Raw genomic sequence first — 12,217 nt, forward strand, 5'->3', positions numbered from 1 at the left:
TGCTATCATTCGCTGATGTTTGGTGATGTTAAAGCTTCTCTATTTCAATCTGAAACTCACCAGCCCTTTATCCCCTGTACCCAATTTTCCAACTCTATCTGTCCATGAAATGTCTGTGAATTGACTGTAGAACATCTGTTCTTTTAATGTAACCATGTATTGTTATAACTATTAACTCTGTGCCCAGGACATACTTGAAAACGAGAGGTGACTCTCAATGTAAATAAAAATAAATAAAAAGTATTGAAAATTAGACAAAAGTTTTGTACATACGAAATACTGAATTTTGAAACAAATTTGAAACAAATAAACAATTTGAAACAAATTCTTAGTATAGAGATTCTAACCTTTCTATGGCTCGCGTCGCCCAAAACCATACTGAAATTAGATTAAGCGTGAAATGTGGGGGTTATGTAAAGCCATGCATTGGCAGCGTAGTAGGGATGCAGCAACGAGCCTAACATATACAATTGCATCGGTCCTAACATCGAACGTTGAAAATGAGAATGACAGTAGAAATGGCAGATGTTGCAACTATTGTGACCTACAAATCAACATGTACAAATTTTCCAAATTTCGAGTTTAATATTCAATTAAAAATTGCTCAACTTTTTTTGCATGGTGGGCCAAAGTTGTCCGCAAAGGGTCAATGTTACCACACTTTTTGGTATACATAATATATAAGAAGAAAAAAACTAATCAAGTATATATAATTCAGAAAAATATATCAATAATTAAACATACATTTATTGCATCACACGACAGGATCTGATTTCCTCGCATTATATCGATCTATGTTAGTAATACACCCCCTGGTTTAGGTGGGGAGAAGTTATAAAATAGAACATAAAAATGGAGAAAGAGTATACAGTATAGTGGAGTGTAAGAAAATGTAACAAAAGTTTTGATTTTTCCCAAGGTGACTACTTTGATGTTTTTTTTTTAAATATCAAATTTTTTTTTTTTTTTAAATCTCAGGTTTTGTGGTGCCCCTGCTTTGCTGGTGCTTAGTCTGCTTAGTCTGCCTATTGGTAGGGTGAACTGATTTTCAAAATGAAAAAAAAAAACGGGACACATAAAAAAATTATTAATACAACAAATGGCATTACTAAAAAATGAATATTATAATTATATTTATCTAGGAGCGTCACCATGATGCTGTATTGTTCATTCTACCTGTTCCTCTTCTCTTTCTACCTTCCCCCATTCTCTCTCTCCCTTCCCTCCCCATTTTCTTTCTCCCTTCCCTCCCCCATTCTCCCACTCCCTTCAGTCCCCCATTATCCCTCCCCATTCTCCTCTCCCTTCCCACCCCCCATTCTCTCTCTCCATCCCCACCCCCATTCTCTCCCTTCCTCCACACCCCCATTTTCTCCCTTACCTCCCATTCTCTGTCCCTCCCCTCACCCCATTTTCTCTCCCTTCCCTCCCCCATTCTCTCTCCCTCCCCTCCCCCATTCTCTCTCCCTCCCCCCTCCCCCATTCTCTCTCCATCCCCCCATTCTCTCCCTTCCTCCCCACCCCCCATTCTCTCCGTTCCCTCCCCCATATTCTCTCTCAATCCCCACATTGACTGGCACTGAGTTTGAAGCAGAGTTCACCTGGTTCAATTCCCGGTGTCAGCTCCTTGTGACCTTGGGCAAGTCACTTTATCTCCCTGTTCCTCAGGCACCAAAAACATAGATTGTATGCTCTATGGGGCAGGGACCTGTGCCTACAAAATGTCTCTGTAAAGCGCTACGTAAAACTAGCAGCGGTATACAAGAACAAACAATTATTATTATTAGATGATAATGAGCACATAATACCAGTGGGACTGCAAATATTGTAAACAGCTAATAATCTTATAATAGGTAATAATCTCAGGATTTGATGTTGAAAAAAGACATGTCTATCAAGTTCAACCTATGCTAAATTTAGACGACAGATACTTTATCCTATATCTAGCCCTGATAGGTTTTGGGCTATTATTCTGTCCTCCTCCTGGCAGTAAAGCCTAGTAAGGGTGGGTTTGCCAGGAGTAATCGTGGGTTTTCCCCACTCATTACAGTGCAGTGAGTCAGAGAAGGTAGTGATATCAGGCCTTGTGTCCAATCAGAGGCACAGGGGTGGTGCCTACTGAATCTGTAATTTATGCATTGTACTTCCTGATTTAGCCAGTCTGCCTCTACAGTGAGGGGGGCAAGGTTTACCCAACTAAGCTGTCAGGGCTCTGGCAGGCTTGAGGCCTCCCTCCGGGGAGTGGTGAGGGAAACCAATACCTCCTATCCCACAAGGGGATAGGGGAAGAGCAAGGACCATTCTCGGTGCCCTTTGGCTGGGAGTGGGTCCAGGGACATCCTGAGGGGGACATCCTCAAAGCTGAGACTATTAACTGCTGCTGAATACAGGAAGACCAAATAAAGCAACCTGAGTTTTTATAATACCTCCTGCATAAGAGTGAAGTCTATTGGGAGGAGGGGGACGTTATTCTTCTGCAGAGACTTCACCCCATACAGCTGGGGGCTGCACGAGATGGAGGCGCTGCACCTGTGAGTAGAATTTGGGCAAGACCCCAGACGCCTGTCCTGTTATTCCCCTATACCCCCATGCGGGACAACCAGGGCCCCCTGTTACCAGGTGTGTGTGTGTGTGTGTGTGTGTGTGTGTGTGTGTGTGTGTGTGTGTGTGTGTGTGTGTGTGTGTGTGTGTGTGTGTGTGTGTGTGTGTGTGTGTGTGTGTGTAAAATGTCAGATGACCTAACTAATCGGAAAAAAAAGCCAGATGTGAATGACTACTTTCCTGAACCCCTTAACCAGTGTCAGGATGCCCCCGCTTCACAATTTCTAAAGCAGCAATCCCATGGGATCTTACCTGATCCAGAGTCCTTCAATGTCCAGGTACCCTCATTCCGCAATGTCATATACTGGAGGGAGGTGTTCCCTACCTGTCTTCTGTGTTAGGCGGGATTCCGATGTCTCCCGTGTGAAGCTTGAGTCAGATGTGGAAGAAAGCAGTATAGGTTATTTCAGTATAGGTATAGGGCAGTTAAGATAAGACAGAGAGAATGTGGGGGAGAGAGAGACAGAGAGAGAGAGAGAGAGAGACAGCGATAGAGAGGGACAGAGATAGAGAGAGACAGACAGAGAGAGAGAGAGACAGAGACATAGAGAGAAAGAGACAGAGAGAGAGAGAGAGTGGGTGACAGAGAGAGAGTGGGGGTGGGGGTGAGGGGGTGGGTGGCTGATGGACTCTTGGGTGGGTGGGGAACTCTTGGGTGGGTGGGTGACTGACACTTGGGTGGGTCGGTGACTGACACTTGGGTGGGTGACACTTGGGTGAGTGGGTGACACTTGGGTGGGTGACACTTGGGTGAGTGACTGACACGGGTGGGTGACTATGACTGACTGTGGGTTGGTGTCTGTATTCATTCACATACACACACACTCACACACTCACACAGACACGGACACACAGACACGGACACGAACACACAGACACGGAAACACAGACACGAACACACGGGCACACAGGGGGGCATCGGAGCAAGGGGGGCCATTGGAGTAAGGGGGGCCAATGGAGCAAGGGGGAGGGCAATCGGAGCAAGGGAAGACAATCAGAGCAAGGGGGGGATAATTGGAGCAAGGGGGCAATCGGAGCAAGGGGGGCAATCGGAGCAAGGGGGGTAATCGGTGCAAGGGGGGCAATTGGCACAAGGGGGGGCAATCGGAGCAAGGGGGGCAATCGGAGCAAGGGAGGGCAATCGGAGCAGGGGGGGCAATCGGAGCAAGGGGGGCAATCGGAGCAAGGGAGGGCAATCGGAGCAGGGGGGGCAATTGCAGCTAAGGGGGGGCAATCACAGCTAAGAGGGGCAATCACAGCAAAGCGGGGCAATCACTGCTAAGGGGGGCATGAGAGGCAAGGGAGGCATGGAGCAGTACTTACCTTACTTGCTCCATGCAGGATCCTAAAGAAAAGGCAGGTTTCGCTTTGCAAGCTCATATAGAGCTTGGTGTGGGCTCAAAAAAAAAAATCCTGGCAGTGTGCCAAACCAATCAGGTAGGGGGATTTTGATTTTGATTTTTTTTATTGTGATAGAAAACAATGCGCTGCTTGGCGGATTGCCAGCGCGCCAAATCCTGTCGCCCGTCGTGACCGGACGACCGGATTTGTCGAGGGGCACAGCCGCAAAGGGGGCCCGGGCGGCCGGGTCCCCTGACACACAGGGTCCGGGACACCAACCCCGGCAGACCCCCCCCTGTTGGCGGCCCTGATCATGGGTTTTAGGAGTTAGCCATGTTTCAGTGAGAATGATGGCTTTAGCCTTTTGAAAAAGGCACCATGCCCTTAGTTCATCCAATTTGGGCAGCAGGCTTCGGATATTTATATGGACAACGGATAGCCCTTTTTGTAATTTTATAGGTTACTTTTTACTTCGCAAAGTGTGGTGTAAGTGGTGTTCAATGAAAAGGATAATGCAGGGTAGTAAGGGTGATGATGCCCTGGATATTGTCCTGCATAGCCTAGTCACTGCTTCAGGACCCTCAGGTTACATGGGTCCCCTTTTATTACGTTTTCGTACGTCGCTTTGTACTGTCAAGGAGACAGACCCGCTAGGCAGAGGTGGAGAGTATAGACAGACCCGAACCTGGGATCTAAATCCTGAATCAGTAGAATAGTGGAGTCTGGTTCCGGGGGTCAAGACTGGAGAGAGGCAGAATAGTCTGGAGGAAGACAAAACAGCAACAGGACATCCAACAGGAGCCTTATAAATAGAGATGACAGGTATGAGCAATCCAGTTCAAACAGGAGCTGCCTTCCTGCCTCGGTGGCCATGTTGGTAGAGGCAGCGAAGTCAGGGAGCATCCATGTTGGAGATCCTTACACCGATGAAGTACTCTTCAGGATAATTCCAGCTACTTTTGGTACGTCAGACTGGGAAGGCTCGGCTACTCAGCAGGCTCAGTTCCTTCAGTGTCTCACAGCCCTTTCCAGAGGGCACGTCCATCAATATGCTTATGTGTGTCCTTAGGGTTGTTGCATACATTTTCATAAAGCTTTAATACAATCAGTTAACCCGAGGACGTCATCCATGGGTGCTGTGGCAATTCCACTTGGAAATGTCTATTGAAGCTGAAAGCAATCAGTCAAGTAACATCAGCGCTACCATTTGTTATATTTTGGTTTACAACAAAAAATGGTATTTGCCTCAGTGGACGTAAAAAGGTATTTTGTATCATTTTAATAATTGCGATGTGTATGTGTTAGCAGAATAAAAATTAGCTACACATAGACTTGATCCTTCTGCTATTATGTGCTTGTACGTTTAATGCACTTATTGTATTGTAATTCCCTGTATTCTATTTTTTTGGCACTACGAGGTATATAAATAAAAATATACATATGTACAAGACAATGCTATTCCCAGCACTCTCCCTTCATTCGTCTTCTTATTTATGTTCCATAACTAGTACTTGGCTAATCAGCATTTAGAGTTATTTTCCATTTATCCTGGGTTAGGTCCTTTGTCCTCTTGCTCTCTCTATTAGGAGGTCGTACTCATTATTACACTGTCCTTCTCCAGACATGGTCGTATTTATACATCCTTATTAATAGCTGGTGCAGGGCTGGCCAACAATGCACTAAATACATGGGAGATGCTATCATGAGTTTTATCCCTGACTTCCATTGAGGAGCTGAGGGCCAAGTATATATCAGACATATGGAACATATTATACAGAGGTCAGTACTGGAAAAGTGCAGTTACAATGACTAGGTCCAGAAATGTTTAACTAATTAATTGCATTTAACTTCTCCATTTAAATCCTTATTCAAATAATACATTTGTCTGTAAGTCTATTTGGGAGAAATATTAATGTGCAAATATTTTTCACTGCCTCTTTGGAATTGTTTCAGCATTGTTCCCTGTATTAGATACAAATATCTAATGAAAGCCGTGTATGTGACATGTTTTGTGTGCTTCAAAAATCCAGGGGGAGCATGGGAGAAATGCAAACGACAAAAAGAAAAAACACAACTACATAAAGTCACTTATTATTAACATATTCACGATTTATTAATATTGTCACTTGAATATGTCACGTTATTGTTTGTATGTGTAGGAGCGCCTAAGTGTTTCACCTTATTGTTTAAATATGACATGTTTTGTGTTACATGGCTGAGTGCTTTCACTTCATCACAGCACCAATGTTGCCAAGTGGGTCTGCACCCTTAACCCTTTTGCTACATGAGGGGACCTGCTTTGCAATAAGTTGCCGTCTTCTCTGGAACTGAAGAGGTTAAGGACATTAGTGAGTGAATTTGTGGACATTTCTTTTATGCTACCTGACGTTTAACCCTTTAGATGCCCATCACATCATGGGGTCTGGCACTCCAGTTCCCGTCATCAGTGATGTCTCGATCACGTGATTGCAATGTGAAGGAGGGGCTATGGCACCCAGGAGGTAGGTTACTATTAAGCAATATCAAGCAATCGTTTTTTTTTTTAAATTATCCTTAAAGTTAGACTTTTACTTTTGTCTCCAGTAGAAAATGAATGTATTTGCATGGTAACCGTCACCATAAAAAGTAATTTTCTTTGATTAACAATGGCATCTGAATTATTTTTCTCAAAACCGCAAATAATTTGTCTGGCGACACAGTCGTCACGAGAGGTCAAGCTGCAAGGTCATCAGAACACCGGGGCTACTGCTACCAGTAAGGAGCTAATAGTAGCATGGTTCAGCTCTGGTTTCCGTCAGCCAGGGGCGATCATACACTCAGGTGCTGCCAGACCTCAAGAAGTGAAAAGGTGATTGGCTCATGACTTATTCACCAAACTCTGATACCTGGCAATATCGGACGACCGCCCCAAATAGCGCCAATTTTTATCACCAAGCCCAGGCTGTCTGTTGTTAAGCCGAATCTGCCTATGTATTTAATGGCCATTGTAGACATAGGCAAGCTCAGGCCGTGCCTATAGTGCCGTCGTTGGCGACGGCGACACGGCGGGTGACGTCACCCGTCGCCGTCGCCACTGGCGAAAGTTATGTTTCGCCGGGCGGCGGGGTCGCGGGATTCCGGCAATTTGATTTGATTTGAAAAATTTAATTTTGCCGGCTTCAGATTTTCGCAACGGCAGTGTCGCTCCGTCACTTGTCGCCATCGCGTACACTATAAGCGCACACGGCGGCGGCAATGTATTTGTTTTCGGCCGACGTCACGTCGCCGGCACTATAAGCGCGGGCTATGACTAGTCAACCTATAGGAGAGAAAAATAAATAATATTAACATTGTAGAATATATTAGGATTTTAACCCCTTAGTAGCCAGCTAGGCTTGGTCAGCCCATCACTAGCTAGCGTTTTGGGCTACTAAAGGCTGAGTATGTGCACTTATTGCTATTATGCATTTTGCGATTTATTTGTAGTGTTTTTGCTGTTTCTAAAAGCAGCAATACTACATTCCCCATTCTTTTTTTTATTATTTGTATATGTAAAGCATGTGACAGCAATGTGTAATTCTACAGTTTTACCTAAACAGGCAATTGTTTGGTGCTTCTGTTATAAATCTGTCAAAATCCAGATTGTGTGCCTAACGAAATGGCCGCCTTCTAACTTTGTGCTGCATTCTGGGAAATGTTGCTGCTGATATGTAACATTACTAAGTGTAACACATTTTGTAACATCATATTACAAAGTGTAACACATTATTGTTCCAGCTCTCAGAGTAAAAGACAGTCTGCTGTTTGAAGCACAGCAACAGATCTGTGCAGAGCTCAAAAAGGTGCGTGTCAGAGCCTGTTCCAAAAGAGGTCATGGATGCGACTTTGTAAATTTTATTTATTTATTTTATTTATAAAATGTTTTACCAGGAAGTAATACATTGAGAGTTACCTCTCGTTTTCAAGTATGTCCTGGGCATAGTTAATATGACAAATAATACATGGTTACAAATGCAGTTACATAAATGAACAGGGTATACATTATATACAATACATTGCATGCACAGCTAGAGAAGATGTATATTATAGGCGTATGTAACAGTTACAGACCAGATTAAAATGTGGGACAGCCTTAGTTTTGAAAGAACTTAAACTGGTGCTGGATGTGAGAGTCTCCGGTAGGTTGTTCCAGTTTTGGGTTGCTGTGCAGCGAAAGGAAGATCAGTACATTAAAAAAAATAATTGAAAAGGGCATTAGGAGTTTAAAAAAAATGCAGACAGTATTCTCGAATATCATAGAACTGATTTATTAAAAAAACAAAAACGAAAAAAAACATACAGCATAGGAATTTTTCACGTTTTGCTGTTTTAACCCCTCTGGTGCCTGAAGGAATTCCTTGGCAATGCATCGGTAGCCTCCGGCATTAATGGGGTAAATTATTTTGTGCCATAGGGCAGGGGGGCGCAAACTTATTTCCCTGCGCCCCCCTGCCGGCAGTTCCCCTCTCTCCGCGCCCCCCGCTCCCTGCTTACCTCGGCTCCGGCATCATGACGTCACGTCTAAGAAGCCGCCGGTACCAAGATAAGTAAGTCTTACAGTGGCCTTCGCCGCTTCCCCAGCACTTAATTTAAGTGCCTTCGCGCCCCCCGCAGTCAGTCTCGCGCCCCCCCGTTTGCGCACCGATGCCATAGGGTATTTTAAGAAATCCTATTACAAACCCCTTAAATTAGCGATAAGCAATTTGTGATGTGTATCTGCAATTTATATGCTAACTCTTTTTATGACCGAGCAGATTTTATGAGGATAACATTTTTAGTGATTTTAATAAAAATTAAACTCTGCATTCCCTTTTTTTTTTTTTACGTGTGCGATATTAACTTAAGTTTAACGAAGGGAATTTAAGACTAAGTTCCTAAAAACCCTTTGAAGCATTTGGTTATCATGGAAACTCCCGAAAATTACATTTAACCCATTAAACATGTAAGGGTCTATGTACAAACATAGATAATTATGTATTTGGATGCAGTTTAGATATTTTTGAAGCTATGGCATACAAACAGTTCCTCACATCTGATGCTGTATGTAAGGCTGAGTCCATGGTGCAGGCGTGCCAGAGCGCCTGGCGCTGTGCGCGCCTGTCACTGAGCGATCTGTGGACTAGAGATCCTGGCAATGAGGAGGAGAGTCGGAGGTGTGGCCGATGACGTCACAGAGCTGGTTCGCCCTCATTGGGCGAACCGCTCACGTGACCCGGCCGCGCGCCCACCGTGGACGCGAGCATAGACCTCAATGTGTTTGGTCGCCCGTGTGGTTGCGCTCAGCATGGACGCGGCTTTAGACTCAAACTACTTCAGATGCGGAGGATTTTGATGGGCAAATAAAAGGGAAAAACAATGGTGCAGAGATGCAGAATGTGATACATCTCATTATTAATCTGTACACCGTGTAACTCCTCCTACTGACTCCCTAGCGTACAAGATAGGGCAGACAGGGCAACACTGGAGCAAAATACTTGGATACAGACTCTAGGTGCAAGTTCAAAATGCCCTGTTCTGTTCTAAAATTGCCCTGATTCATAGACCTCATGGCTATTACAAGGGGCAGTGTCAGATTTCCATAGTAGAATAGAATGGTGATATTTACAGTGCAATGCTAAGCCTGACACTGAGCCATCCTGATCCTGCGATTCAGATGTGTTCAGCTTCAACATTGTACTGCACACCAGTGTGTTAATGAGACATACAATACCCACAACTCCATTTGTATTCCTGTTCTAGGACTTTTCTAAATTTGACCTAGAGCGGGTGGGAGGGGTCACTTGTAAGAGGTGTTTCCAATTAGAAGATCATTTTTTTAAACCACTGATTTGACACCCTCTATATAGGGTGGACTGTGAAGTCTATGGTCAGGGTGTGTGGTTATTGTGTAGAAATGAAGCAGCTGTCCTGCCTTGGTTGCATCTGCCTGCTATCTGCTATAAGTATTTCCAATGGTGAATCTATGCTTCTGGATAGTAAGTGATTTTAATGGCATGTTTTGATGCATTCATTCCTAAACTTCCCTATCTAACTGACAACACGGGGAATACAAGTGCAACCACTTGTAGATAGGTGCTGGTGGAGGGAGGGCATTTGAAGCAGGCAGACTTTAGTCTCAACTCCAGTCCTCTAGAGCAGGGGAGGGGTGTGCAAACTGGGGTGTGTGAGGTTTCCCAGGGAGGGTGCGGTGGTTATAGAGGTCCTGTGCTATCCCCTAAGGCATGTAAATGCTGGGGATCACGCGAGGCTTCTGTAACTTCTCCTACCTTGTCTTCGGTGATGTGTTTCCATGGTAACGTGATGTCACATGACACTGCGGCATCATTTGGTACAGGGGGAAAACTTTGGGCACCCCCAGCTCTAGAGTCTTGACCCCTGAGAGATTAGACTTTCTGATATCCCTGTTTCAGCACAGGCGACTCAGGGGCTAAGGCTGTGGTCCCACTAACTACTACAGCGCACGGTACGATCAAGCCCCACCCCCCAGTACCTCCGCTCCCAGTCCCTGCCTTGTCGCGCACCTTTCCCCAGCGGTGCGCGACACGTTTTCAGGCAGGCAGCGGAATTTGAGTTTGGCATATGCGATGGAGGTGTGGCCATGCCCCCGCCGGCGGTTCATCCAATGAGGGCGAACAGCCACATGATGTCATGGCCACGCCCCTGCAAACCCACAGCCACGCCCCCTCCCATCGCAAACCTTCCCTCTCCCCTCAGACCGCAGATCGCGGTGCAGCGCTGTGCACGCGCCGCCCCCCCGCCAGGTGCGCGTGCCACAGTGCTGACTGGGGACTCAGCCTTAGTTGTTGACTGAGCTACTGATTGAGCTGCCTGTGCTGAAGCATGGATATCCTGAAAACTTGTCTTGAGTTGAGCACCCCTGCCTTAGTAGATGTTTCGTTTTAGAATTGCAAATAGAGCAGGAGTAAAGAACATTTTTAGAATGAATATTTAACCCTATAGTTGCTGCATGCTTCAGTTTCCACCTCCTAAAGTTGTGTGTGTAACTAGTGAACTTTATTATTTTTATAATCCCTTTTTGTGTGTGTTTTTTTTTTTTTTTTGGGAGGGGGGGTGAATTTTACCATTAACCCTTTGGGTTAAATGATGAATTAAATTAGCTGGCTGCTTTCTTGAATGTAACAGGTTTTGCCTTTCTGTGTATTGTTGGCAGCCTCCTGAGCCCCTCCCTTAACGTATCAAACTTCTCAATGTTAGAAATTGCATCCCTTTGCTATTAATCAATTATTCAAAATGAATATTCTGCAGGTATTATAATCGGATATCTTTATGGCTTTGATTATTCTAACAGAGCAGGGGTGCTCAACTCCGGTCATCAAGGCCCCCCCCAACAGGTCAGGATATCCCTGCTTCAGCACAGGTTGCTCAGTCTTTGATTGAGCCACTTATGCAGAACACAGGAACTGATTGAGCCACCTGAAGCAGGGATATCCTGACCTGTTGGGGGGGTCTTGAGGGCTGGAGTTGAGTGCCCTTGGCTTGGCGTGAATAAATCTCCTTGAAATGCTACTCTATTAGGACACGCATTTTTAGTCCTGTAATATGTAGTATCCAGTATAATTAGCTGCTGATTTTGGAATCGGGCGACGACGCGGCACATGAGTGGTTCAGCCAATGAGGGCGAACCAGCCTTGTGACGCGTCCGCCACACCACCTCAATCGCTGAAAGCTAGTTCACCCATTGCTCGGGCAACAGCGCTTTCTATTATCTCCACTTAACTCCACCATCATCCTTTTATCCAGTTACTGATTACGTTTATTTGGCAAACAAGGGGTTTAAAAGCACTACAAGTAGCTTGTTTCTGGTCATGCCAACGCCAGGTAGGGCTATGATATGACATTTTGAAGGTTTTCTTTATGCTTTTACTTTTCATATAATGTAGTCTCTTTATTTTCTCTGGAAAGTGCACTAGTAGGTAAAGTATTATTTGTAGGGTGTGTTACGGTCTCAGAGTTCAGTTTGCACAAGGTTAACTTCTTTTTGCAAAAAATCTACAACTTTCTTCAAATTATGCAAAATGCCCATATATTTAAAGGGCTGTGCGAGCTGGTGCCGTTCTCTTCAGTAAAAAAAACAAAAGGGATTTTTCTGGTAAAATTCTAATGCTTATTGAGGTGCCAGTTTGGGGAAATAATTGCAAAGTTTTGCGCGATTCTCCAGTGGCACGGACTTGTGTGAAACGTTTAGTACGTTTCTAATTCTTTCCAAATCAAACCATTTGATGCTCTCCCTAAATAA

The sequence above is a fragment of the Ascaphus truei genome, chromosome 6, assembly GCF_040206685.1.
Source record: "Ascaphus truei isolate aAscTru1 chromosome 6, aAscTru1.hap1, whole genome shotgun sequence".
NCBI classification, from domain to species: Eukaryota; Metazoa; Chordata; class Amphibia; order Anura; family Ascaphidae; genus Ascaphus; species Ascaphus truei.